A 10,725-nucleotide genomic window follows, 5' to 3' on the forward strand; every position below is an offset into this window, starting at 1 on the left:
GACATGCAGTGTATCTCTCTCACACACACACACACACACTCTCACACAGATACATACACATATATACATACACATATACATACATACATATATATATATACATACACATATACATACATACATATATATATATATACACACACACACACACACACACACACACACACACATACACACACATGTGCTAGTAATAATAAAAGCTAATAGTATATATAGTGTTTTAAGGTTTGGAGGTTAAAAGAAAAGTTACCAAAGAGAACATAGATGCTTGTCTATTATTTTAAGGAATTAGGTGTAAATGTTATCTAGGAAGAGAAAGCATTTCTTATGTTACAAATTACCTTTTATTTTTATTCCTTTTATCTTAGACTTGAGAGCCAGCTTGACGTAGAAGATAAGAGGTTTGTCTCAGAGAAAGACATACTTAGATTCATATCCTAGCCTTGTTATATATTTGTTGACCTCAAGCAAGTCACTTGACCTCCCAATATCCTAGCAAATCTCTAATAAAGGGCATAAATTACAAAACAGGGACTGATCTGTATTCATATAATGAGTTTGTTAATTTGGAATTCCCTACACTCATGAAATCATAGGCCCAGTCTCAAAGTCACTAAAATACTTAAAGTATTTTTATTCATAAGTTCCCATTGTTTCATGGTTGATAGTAACTATCTGTTTACCTCATACTTCTCTTAATTTTTAATCCTGAATTAATGATAAATTATTTAAAGTCTTTGCTTTTATAACAAGGGTCTTGGCACTGACTTTCAGAAAGGCTGGAAACAGACTATCCTTTGAGTAGTTGAATGGGCAATTGTCAGGAGACAATTGTAGGGGACATTTGTTTTTATGTAAAGGTTGGTCTATGTATACATATGTCATTTCCAAACTTAGGGGTCTCTGATCCTGGAACTTTTCTAGGCACAATAATAGGAGTAAAACAATGCCAGAGGAGGCAGCTAGGTGGCACATTGGATAAAGCACTAGCCCTGGTTTCAGGAAGACGAGTTCAAATCTGGCCTCAGACACTTAACACTTACTAGCTGTGTGACCCTGGCAAATCACTTAACCTCCATTGCCCCCCAAAAACAAACAAACAAAAACAAAAACAAAAAACCAATGCCAGAATTTTATACCACATTATCACATTATCACGGCTTTTGTCCTTGTAAAGAGCCAGGTTATTCCATCAGTCAGCATGGGTTTTTTCATCGTTTACTATGTACTAAACAGTGTGCTAAAATGTGGGATAAAAATAAACATAAAAACACAGTCTCTGTCCACAAGACCTCACATTCTAACTCAGGGAGACAATTTATATAGCTCTCTTCATAGCAGATATCAACAGTGTAAAAGGAAGGTAATTCTAAAAGGAAGGCAATAGCAGTTAAGGAACAGGAAAGTTGTGCAGTACATGGGGCAAATGTTTTCTGGTTTATTTAGTTTATTCTAAGCCAATTTAACATATGCTCACATTATTATTCATGACCCCCAAATATTAAATCCTCCCCAAATGAGATCAAAGCACAAAGCACTCCACAAAGTTAAAATGTACTTAGAAAACTAGTCATTGTGCTTCTTCCTGGAAATTTTGTTCATTGCTATTCTACATCTTGGTAATTAATGTCATCAAAATGAAGTATACTATTTCTCAAGGGTCTGAAATACCCATAAGCTTGAACTAAACTGATTTGGGGCGGGGAAAGGAGAATAAATGAAATAAAACTGAGAAAAGGTTAAGTACTAGCTTCTCCTTGAGTTAAATGATGAGATTAATAATTAATTAGTGAATATCCAGGATGAACTGGTTCTGCAACATTATTGGTAGCTTTCTACATGAAATGAAATGAATCAATTTAATTTCCTTTTGTTTTGTAGTGAAAGCCCTAAGCAGTAAGCACTGCCCCTCTCATCTCAGAGCCAGAATATATTGATTACAGCCTGTGTTTGTGGTGTGTTCTGCAGGGTCCTGGCTAAGGGCACCAAACCATTTTACTGCTCAAGATCATGCAGTATGGCACTGAGCCAAAGTTATGCCCCTCGCTAATTGGGTTCACTGAACTTGCTTGCACTCTAAGTGGTTTTGGCATTTAGGTCCCATATCAGAGCTCCTCTAGTTTCATACAGGAGGCACGCATAAGCTCCAGCAACATGAGCTCAAGACATGACAATATTAGTTTTGTTTTCTGGTTCCCCAGGTGATTTTGAGGAATAAATAGCGTAAACTGAGGGTTTTTTGTTTGTTTGTTTTGTTTTGTTGTTTTTTTGTTTTTTAAAAAAGACTAAATAATGAGAATGCTTAATTGATAAACATTAAGCAATCACTGATTCACCTAAATATTTCCAGCCTGTTGTACCATATTACTGACTGTCAATTCAGTTTAGTACCTGAAATAGAAATTGTTTTTAATAAATGATTGTTGGAAAGTTAATTCACTTCAAAAAACATTCATAAAATTACTACTATGTTACATTATATCACTATGTCACTTTGAAGGGCACTGAGATACAAAGTCAAAATTGAAACAACCTTGTCTTCAAGAAACTTAAATTCTATTGGGAGAAAGCAGCACATATAGAGATAAACAACTTGTTAAATTATTTAAGTTCATGGATCCATAGGTTTCTTATATGCATAATGGAAGGATTTGGATTAGATGGGCTCTAAGTTCCCTTCCATCTCTAAAATCTATGATTCTATGAATCAAAAACAAAATCTATACAATGTAAACACAAAGTAATATAGGGATATAGGAATAATAACTAGAAAGATCAAGAAACTCCCCAGGGAGGAGATGATGCCTAAGCTGACACTTCAAGGAAACTAGACCACATGTTAGGCTGAGCAGAATCTAGGGAGGCTCACAGGCAGCAAAGTAATGTCAGGGCAATGGGAAATAATTTATATAACTCTAAGAGATGAATGTTCACATATTTAATACTCTCTCTCATCATAGTGATTAGAAAGCTGAAGCTCAGAGATTCTGAGCTGCCTAAAATCACATAGCTAGTAAGTGGCAAAACTAGGTAAGCCAATGCTGTTCACATTACAAAACTTTGATAATTCAGGAAACTTGGTAAGAGAGAAAGTTGTGATGTTGATGGCCCTCAAGGGACTCTATTCTACCATATCAGTGTCCTACAGTTTCCTGGTATATAGCAGACTATCATGCTACTTCATAAATTTTCAACAAGCCAGAAGATATAGCACAGTTGTGAAACAGAGATGGTAATCAAATATTCTATTTAATTCCCTTAGAACAGAAATAAATACTTCATGCTATGCCAACATTGTGATAATTGTTCATACCAAGGGGCAAAGAAGATAGATGATTGGACCTGGAGTCAGGAAGACCTAATTTCGAATCCAGCATAAGACACTACTAGTTGTATAACCCTAGGCAAGTAATTTAACTCCACTCAGTCTCAGTATCCTCATCTGTAAAAATATGAATGATAATAACATTTCCCTTCAGGCTTGTTCTGAGGATAAAATCAGATAATACTTCAATAATTTCTCCACAAATCTAAAACTTTATATAAATGCTAGGTAACTAAATGGTGTTGATGGTGGTGGTGGTGGTGGTAGTAGTAGTAGTAGTAGTAGTAGTAGTAGTAGTAGTAGTAGTAGTAGTAGTAGTAGTAGTGGAAGCAGTATCAGGACCAGTTAATAGTAGTAGTTGTACTAGTGGTATTATTCATAACAATAGTAGGAGTTGTAGTGCTAATGGTAGTAGTAGTGGTGGAAGTGGTGGTAGTGGTAGTAGTTGTAGCAGTGGTGGTGGTAATAGTAGTAGTAGCAATAGTTTAAATATCAAAATATTTGCTTTGGGGGGTAGCTAGGTGGTGCAGTGGATAAAGCACCAGCCCTGGATTCAGGAGTTCCTGAGTTCAAATCCGGCCTCAGACACTTGACACTTACTAGCTGTGTGACCATGGGCAAGTCACTTAACCCCTACTGCCCCACAAAAAACAGACAAACAAACAAACAAACAAACAAACAAAATATTTGCATTGATATAACAAAGATGCCTGGTAAGTTACTTTATTTCTCCTATCTTTAATTTCCTTATTTATAAAATAGAGATAATAATATCTCACAGGATTATTGTGAAAATCAAATGAGATAAAATATGCAAAGTGCTTTGCAATTCTTGAAGTTCTATATAAATGCTAGCTATTATTATTTATTATCAGACACTTATTTGATCCTTAGAACAATCCTAGAAAGAAAATAGTTCACATATTTTTATTCCCAGTTTTTGTTTCTGGACAGTGAGGGCCACAGAGTTGGAATAGATAGAATCATAGAATTTGATTTTGAAGGTAATTCAGCAGCCATCTAGCCAAGTTCATATCTCCTATGTAAGGGACTAAAATTTTAGCTAGTCTGTCTAAAATATCTAATGAGTGGACACCAATAAATTATAAGCTTTAGCAAGAGTTAGACTTTAAAGTATTTATTAAGGGGAATAAGAATTTGGTGAAAAAAGAGAGAAAGGCCTAGATTCATCTATCTATCAAAGGGCGAGTGCATCTATAGCTCTGCTTTCCACCAGAAAGAGAGCTAAAATCATGTTTCATGAAAGAGAGCGAGAGAGAGTCAGCCTCACCCCTTCTTCCTCCCACAAGCCAAAGAAAAGCCACATGTTTTGCCCTCAGGCGCCTTCTCCTCATGGTGGGGCTTTCCTACAGTAAGTCTCCAGCAGGTGGCATCATTCCAATCATTATACCTATAAAGGAATCCCCACTATAACATACTTGACAAGTTTTCATCCAGTATTTACTTAAAAATCTTCTGGAAGTGGAAACCCTCTATCTGTCAGATTAAAAAGAAGCTAGAAATTTTCTGATAAATGTCTGCAGGTTTTTGTGGATTATATATGGGTTTTTGTAAGGCTCAAAAGTGATAGCTGCTGTATTTTTCCAACCATAAAGCTCTATATAAATGCCAGGTATTTTTGTTGTTTTGTCATCTTCATCATCACCAATACCTTCATCATCCTATAGAGTCACAATGTCTCTAGGCTGGTGACTTCATTCCCTGAGGTTTCTGTGACACTCCTGTTTAACTTGAGCAATGTGTACTGAGCAATACAGGAGTGTGCTGGTAAATGTATAACAGACTGCTGAGAAACACTTTAATCTGCATTATCAACACTTTCTGAAGTCAGAAAGTCAACAAAAAAATAAACTAAACCATGATCAGATGGCCAATTGCTTAGGTATAAATGTATCTGGCTCTGCCTAAAAACAAACTCAATAGAGGAGACCAGCACTGAAATAGGGCAGTCAAGGGCAGTCTAAGAGAATTTCCCAAGCTCACTAAATGAGAAAGTGAAAGAGATAAAACTTGAAACCAGGTGTTCTGACTCAAAGTCCATTCTCTTTCTACTATAACACACCAATCAACCACATCACTGTTCCTTCTCTACAACCCTTGAAATGGACTTTGTAGTCAAATTTGAGAATTTAAGGTTATGACACTGAGTTTCACCCTTGAACTTAGTATGTCCTCAGAATTATGCCTGTGGGTTTGATCAGGGGATTTTTATTCTGCTGGAAAGAGTCTACTTTTAGAGGAGGAGGAGGAAGAGGAGGAGGAGGAGGAGGAGGAGGAGGAGGAAGCAATTATACAGTGAAAAAGTTGAAGATTTGGAAACATCTGCTCTGCTATTTTCTCCCTGAATAACTGCTCACCTATTTTCTAACTACTTCTGGGTTTTGAGATCCTCTTCTGTAAAATGAGTGTCTTGGAAACTTTCAGGTCTCTTATAAATTTATAGTTATAATACTATGAGTAAGTGCAACTAGGTGGTGCAGTGGATAAAGCACCGGCCCTTGATTCAGGAGTACTTGAGTTCAAATCCAGCCTCAGACACTTGACACTAGCTGTTTGACCCTGGGCAAGTCACTTAACCCCCATTGGCCCGCAAAAATGAAAAAAAAAAATAATACTATGAGTAGCTTCATTTATCAGATGTCTGTGGTAAGAAGTTTTTATTGGGGCGTGTTATTTATATTTTATTTGGAGAAAATAGGCTACTCTTGTTGAAAACAGAAAACTTTTGTTTGCATAAAGTGACCATGGGATATTTTATTCACCTTTGGAAACAGCATTAACTTACTTCCCTTTTAATCTTGAGCAAACTGTTTTGTCTTTATGGGCTTGTTCTACAAAATAGGTGGTGGATGATAAAATTAGTTTCCTTCCAATTAAATATCTAGAATATTATGATCCTCTCAGAATCTTCTTCCACTTACCTATAATGCATTTATCTTATCAGTGGCACATGATAGTGATTAACTAAAATGACCACACACATTAGCAATAAATGAACTTGTTCCTTTGAGGCTTTCTTGTATTTTAGTTCTTTTATTAATAATATCCTGATATTTGATCCACTCATATTACAAATTTACAATTCTAAGAAACCAGAAAGTTTCCAACTCCCTCCTTGTACAGATAAAGAACTGAAGCCCAGAGAAGTTATTAGATTGGTCTACAGCTATTCAGGGAAAAACAACAGAGCCGATCTTTAAATTAACATCCACTGGTTCCAATACCTCACCATTTCCCATTACACAATAGTTTTGTTCTGAGTTTATACCCAGAAAAAGAGACAGTGAAGTATAGTGCCCTAAGAAGGAGGAAAACATGGGTCCAGGTCCTACTTCTGACACATACTGGATGGGTAGCTCTGTATAAGTCACTTAACCTTGTCATGAATAAAATTATGTGTGGTTGCCCTATTACTGTCCCAAGTTTAGGGAAAATTAGCTGGGGTTCTAATATCTTTGTTACTTATAAATTAGAGGCTACTGCATCAGTTTTGGGCATTAAGCATTTATTAAAGCATATTAAATATAAGTAAAGTGAGCACACATGGCTCTGAAAGATAATAAAGCCTAGCTAGGAAAGAGAAGAAAGAGGAAAATGGACACATCTTACCTCCTTATGTGTCCTAGGGCCAAGAGCTAGAGTCCCTGTGTAAGCTTGCTGTGGGCGGGAGGAGAGCCCACCCTTTTACATTGCTCAAAGCTAATTGGCTAGCTTCATTCAAATCTATTGGTTTGATGGATTTGAGAGTGGCTCCACACTGAGCTAGCTGATTTCAGAGCCTAGAGAACAGATCCTCAGAGTTTAAACCCCATTCACAGTCCCAGGTCCCACTTGGCTGATTCTGGGCCAGTCTTAAAAATATGCTTAAAGGGTCAGGCAGTTAGGCCCTCAAGTGTGTGTGTGTGGGGGGGTCTCTGAGAGTCCCAAAATCTCATTATTCTCTCACAATCTTAACCTTAAGAGAATTGGCACATTAATAAACACAGGGGAAAGCAGTTAGCAACAAAAAAATGGTATTTACTAAATACAAAAAGTCACACTGTAGCACATTCCTTAAAACTAGAGATCCCAGGGGAAAAGGGGAAAAATCAATGATCAGAGACAAAGGAAATAAGAGTTCTAGCCCTGGTTATATGGAAAAAATCTCTCTCTCTCTCTCTCTCTCTCTCTCTCTCTCTCTCTCTCTCTCTCTCTCTCTCTCTTTCTCTCTCTCTCTCTTCCTTTTCTAGTTAGAAACACATTTCTATGTTTAAATGTGCCGATAAAAATTTCATTTTCAAGATCATAAGATGTTAATACATACAACAAAAACAACAACAAAAAATTACATTACTCTATGAAAGTAAATTTATAGAGCTCTTAAAATATGCAGATCCATTCTTATTATTGGATGGTTCAAATAGTCTTCTAGGTTATGCTTAGATTGAAAAGACATCACAAAATCCCATATAATACTGTAAACAAAATATCTTTCTTCCTAAAACATTATTATTTTACATTTCAGTTCATTCTTTCAGAAATCCCATTCCAAGGAGGACTTCCAGAAGGTGAGCGGCTTCTCTTTGGAGATGGCAATCTGGATTTTCATGGGATGCTTCTTGGTCTTGAAAGAGATCTGGATCTGGATCTTAAGCAGGATGTTTGGAAATACCTTTATCTTTTTAAAGAACCAGTTCAACATTGGATTGAAGGCAACCTAGACCTACAAAGAGATGAAGATCTTGACCTTCAAGGAGATGCAGATTTTAACCTCCTACCACAGCTCCTGCTCTGTGCACTAGACTATCTCCTTCCTCTGGACCTTGAGTGAGATAGAAACCATGATCTGCTTCTCCTTCTTTGGCTGTAGTGATGACAACCATAAGCATACTGACCTTTCTCCCCACATTCATAACATCTATCATTAGGATCAAATGGTTGCCATTCAGGTGGTCTGTCATATCTAGATCTTTGAGGCATTCCTGTTGACAATTAGCCTCTTACCCTAGAGCCAGAAATCACCTTTCCATCTAGTCCTCGAACTGCATCTTTTGCATCTCTTGGATCTTTGCATTCCACAAAAGCAAATCCTGGAGGATTTCTGTCAATCCATACAGTTCATAAGGGACCATAATAAATAAAGGCTCTTTCTAATTCTCCAGTTCCCACGTTGCCAACATATACTTTCGTCTCTTCTCCATAGAGCCTGTCGAATGACATGGTGTCAGGCCTTCATAGTCAAATAACCTTCTCTGGGTCGAAGTGCTGCCTACCTCCACTTGGTGTTTCAAGCAACTCTGGGGAAAAATCTCTCTTAAGAAAGTTGTCTAGAGTTATGAAAGTTGAAGAGAAGATGCCAACCTACCTTGATGGAGTTTCCTCAACTCAGAGTTCACTGTATCAATGATAGCACATCTCTACTACCTAGCCAGTTGCTCAGAGACAATCTGGCTTATTCAGTAAAGTGGTTTTAGAATTGTCTAGATGTTTATTTATCTGGAAGGGACCTTGACAGGCCTTCTAGTCCAGTCCCCTGTTTTTACAGATATGGAAACCAAGACCTAATCAGGACTAGAACTCCAACGTCTTTTCTCCTGAACCACTGTTCTTTCCATTGCTCACCTGGGGCCTCTAGTTTTTATAGATATGCTATATTCTGACTTCTTGCACTTTGTAAATATCTTCACTGTTGCTGTAGATTATTGTTCCCTCTGCTTAAGCATATGCCATTTTAACAGAAAAGAACTTTGTCATTTTTTTTATAAATTATGTTAGGGTCTTATGCCCATAAACTCTACCAGAAGAATTACTTTCCAGAGTTGGCTGAAAAGGCTATCCTCAAAAAATAAGAAGGAATCTGGTATTATGTTAATCAACATAAATCATTGTAAGGACACATATCTTGCTAACTGCATCTAGGCGGATGCTAATCAGTGACTCATTAGCTTTAAAATTATCAACCTGGTTTTGCTCCAGTGCTATATACGTTCTCAGTAGACTAATGAGTCACATCAGAGACATTGCACCGTGGCACACAATCCCCCCCCCCACCACCCATTCAGTCAATGGGCATAAGATTAAGTAAAAAAAGGCACAAATGGGAAACTGAGATGAGAGGACAGGCTCATCTCCCTTTACCTGGGAGCCCTTGAAGTCATAAATTTGCATTAAATCAATCATGGCCTTTGGCATTGTAATCCAAAATAGGGGGGAGGGATCCTAAATAATATACATAATTTTATTAGTTCCTTGGGATATTGTAAGAAGAAAATAGATAAAGTCAAATACATTAAAAGTATTTTTCTTAAAAAAATGAAAAGTAATTCAGATTCAGTTCAAAAAGGACTTTATTAGCCAGCAGTGTTGTATATATATATATATATATATATATATATATATATATATATATATATATATATTAGAAGAAGATGTATTTTTATAAAAATTAAAATGCTTAAGTGTTAACAAAATTGGATCTTACTTAGATAATATCTATGTTGGTTGGCAGTTCTGGAAAGTACAACCCAAAATCATTAGATAATTGTCCAGACAAACCCTGTTCACTGTAGTAAAGTAATAATATAGCAGATGATGAAGTAAGGAAGACCTGTGTTCAAATACTACCATTTTATAATAGCTAGCATTTAATCATAATGGAGTCACCTAATCACCAGGGTCCTCATTTTCTTCATCTGTAAAATAAAATGGGGATAAAAATGTCTGTAATCCTTAAATCAAAAGGCTCATAGGATCATAGATTTATACTAGAGCTCATAGAGATAATCTCTTTAGTCCTACTTCCTGATTTTCAGATGAGAAAAAATGGAGCCAAAGGAGGTACTCCCCCCTCACATCAGGTCATATGGGTATTAAGCACCAGAAAAAAGACTTGGATTCAGGTCCTCTGACTACAAAGCCAATTCCCTTCCAGGAACCCACATTATCTTGCCATGAAACTCAAATGAAATAACATTGGCAAATCACTCTACAAACTTTAATGCTTTATTCAGGATGGCCCAGAAATGTTAGTGCAGTTTTAAGCTTTAATAGATTAAATAGTTAAGAACTGCACTAAGATTTTTGGGATATTCTTTTGAAAAGACCTAGCACTTTAAGGAAATGCTAGAATCCCCAAATTGACAGTGTCTAATGCATCAAGTGAATATTTATTTTGTATACAGTGTTACAATACCCTCTAAAATTGGCAGTACAGGTATCATTCTAATTTTGCAGAAGAGAAACTGAGACTCAGAATGGTTGAATGGCTTGCCCATAGTTGAGACTTTAGTAAGTTTCAGAGGTGGGATTAAACCTTATGTCTCTTTATTAAAAATCCTTTTCCCTTTCCACTACAACTCTGCCCCAGTCTGTTGCTACTATTTGGGGTTTTAAAGAAAGAA

General features: G+C 36.5%; 1 pseudogene; it reads right to left on the minus strand.

Annotated features, from left to right (window-relative positions):
- Nucleotides 1–7,846: 7,846 nt before the first annotated feature.
- Nucleotides 7,847–8,545, minus strand: LOC122746460 (annotated as a pseudogene).
- Nucleotides 8,546–10,725: the final 2,180 nt, after the last annotated feature.

The sequence above is a fragment of the Dromiciops gliroides genome, chromosome 1 (assembly GCF_019393635.1).
Source record: "Dromiciops gliroides isolate mDroGli1 chromosome 1, mDroGli1.pri, whole genome shotgun sequence".
In the NCBI taxonomy this organism is placed as follows: domain Eukaryota; kingdom Metazoa; phylum Chordata; class Mammalia; order Microbiotheria; family Microbiotheriidae; genus Dromiciops; species Dromiciops gliroides.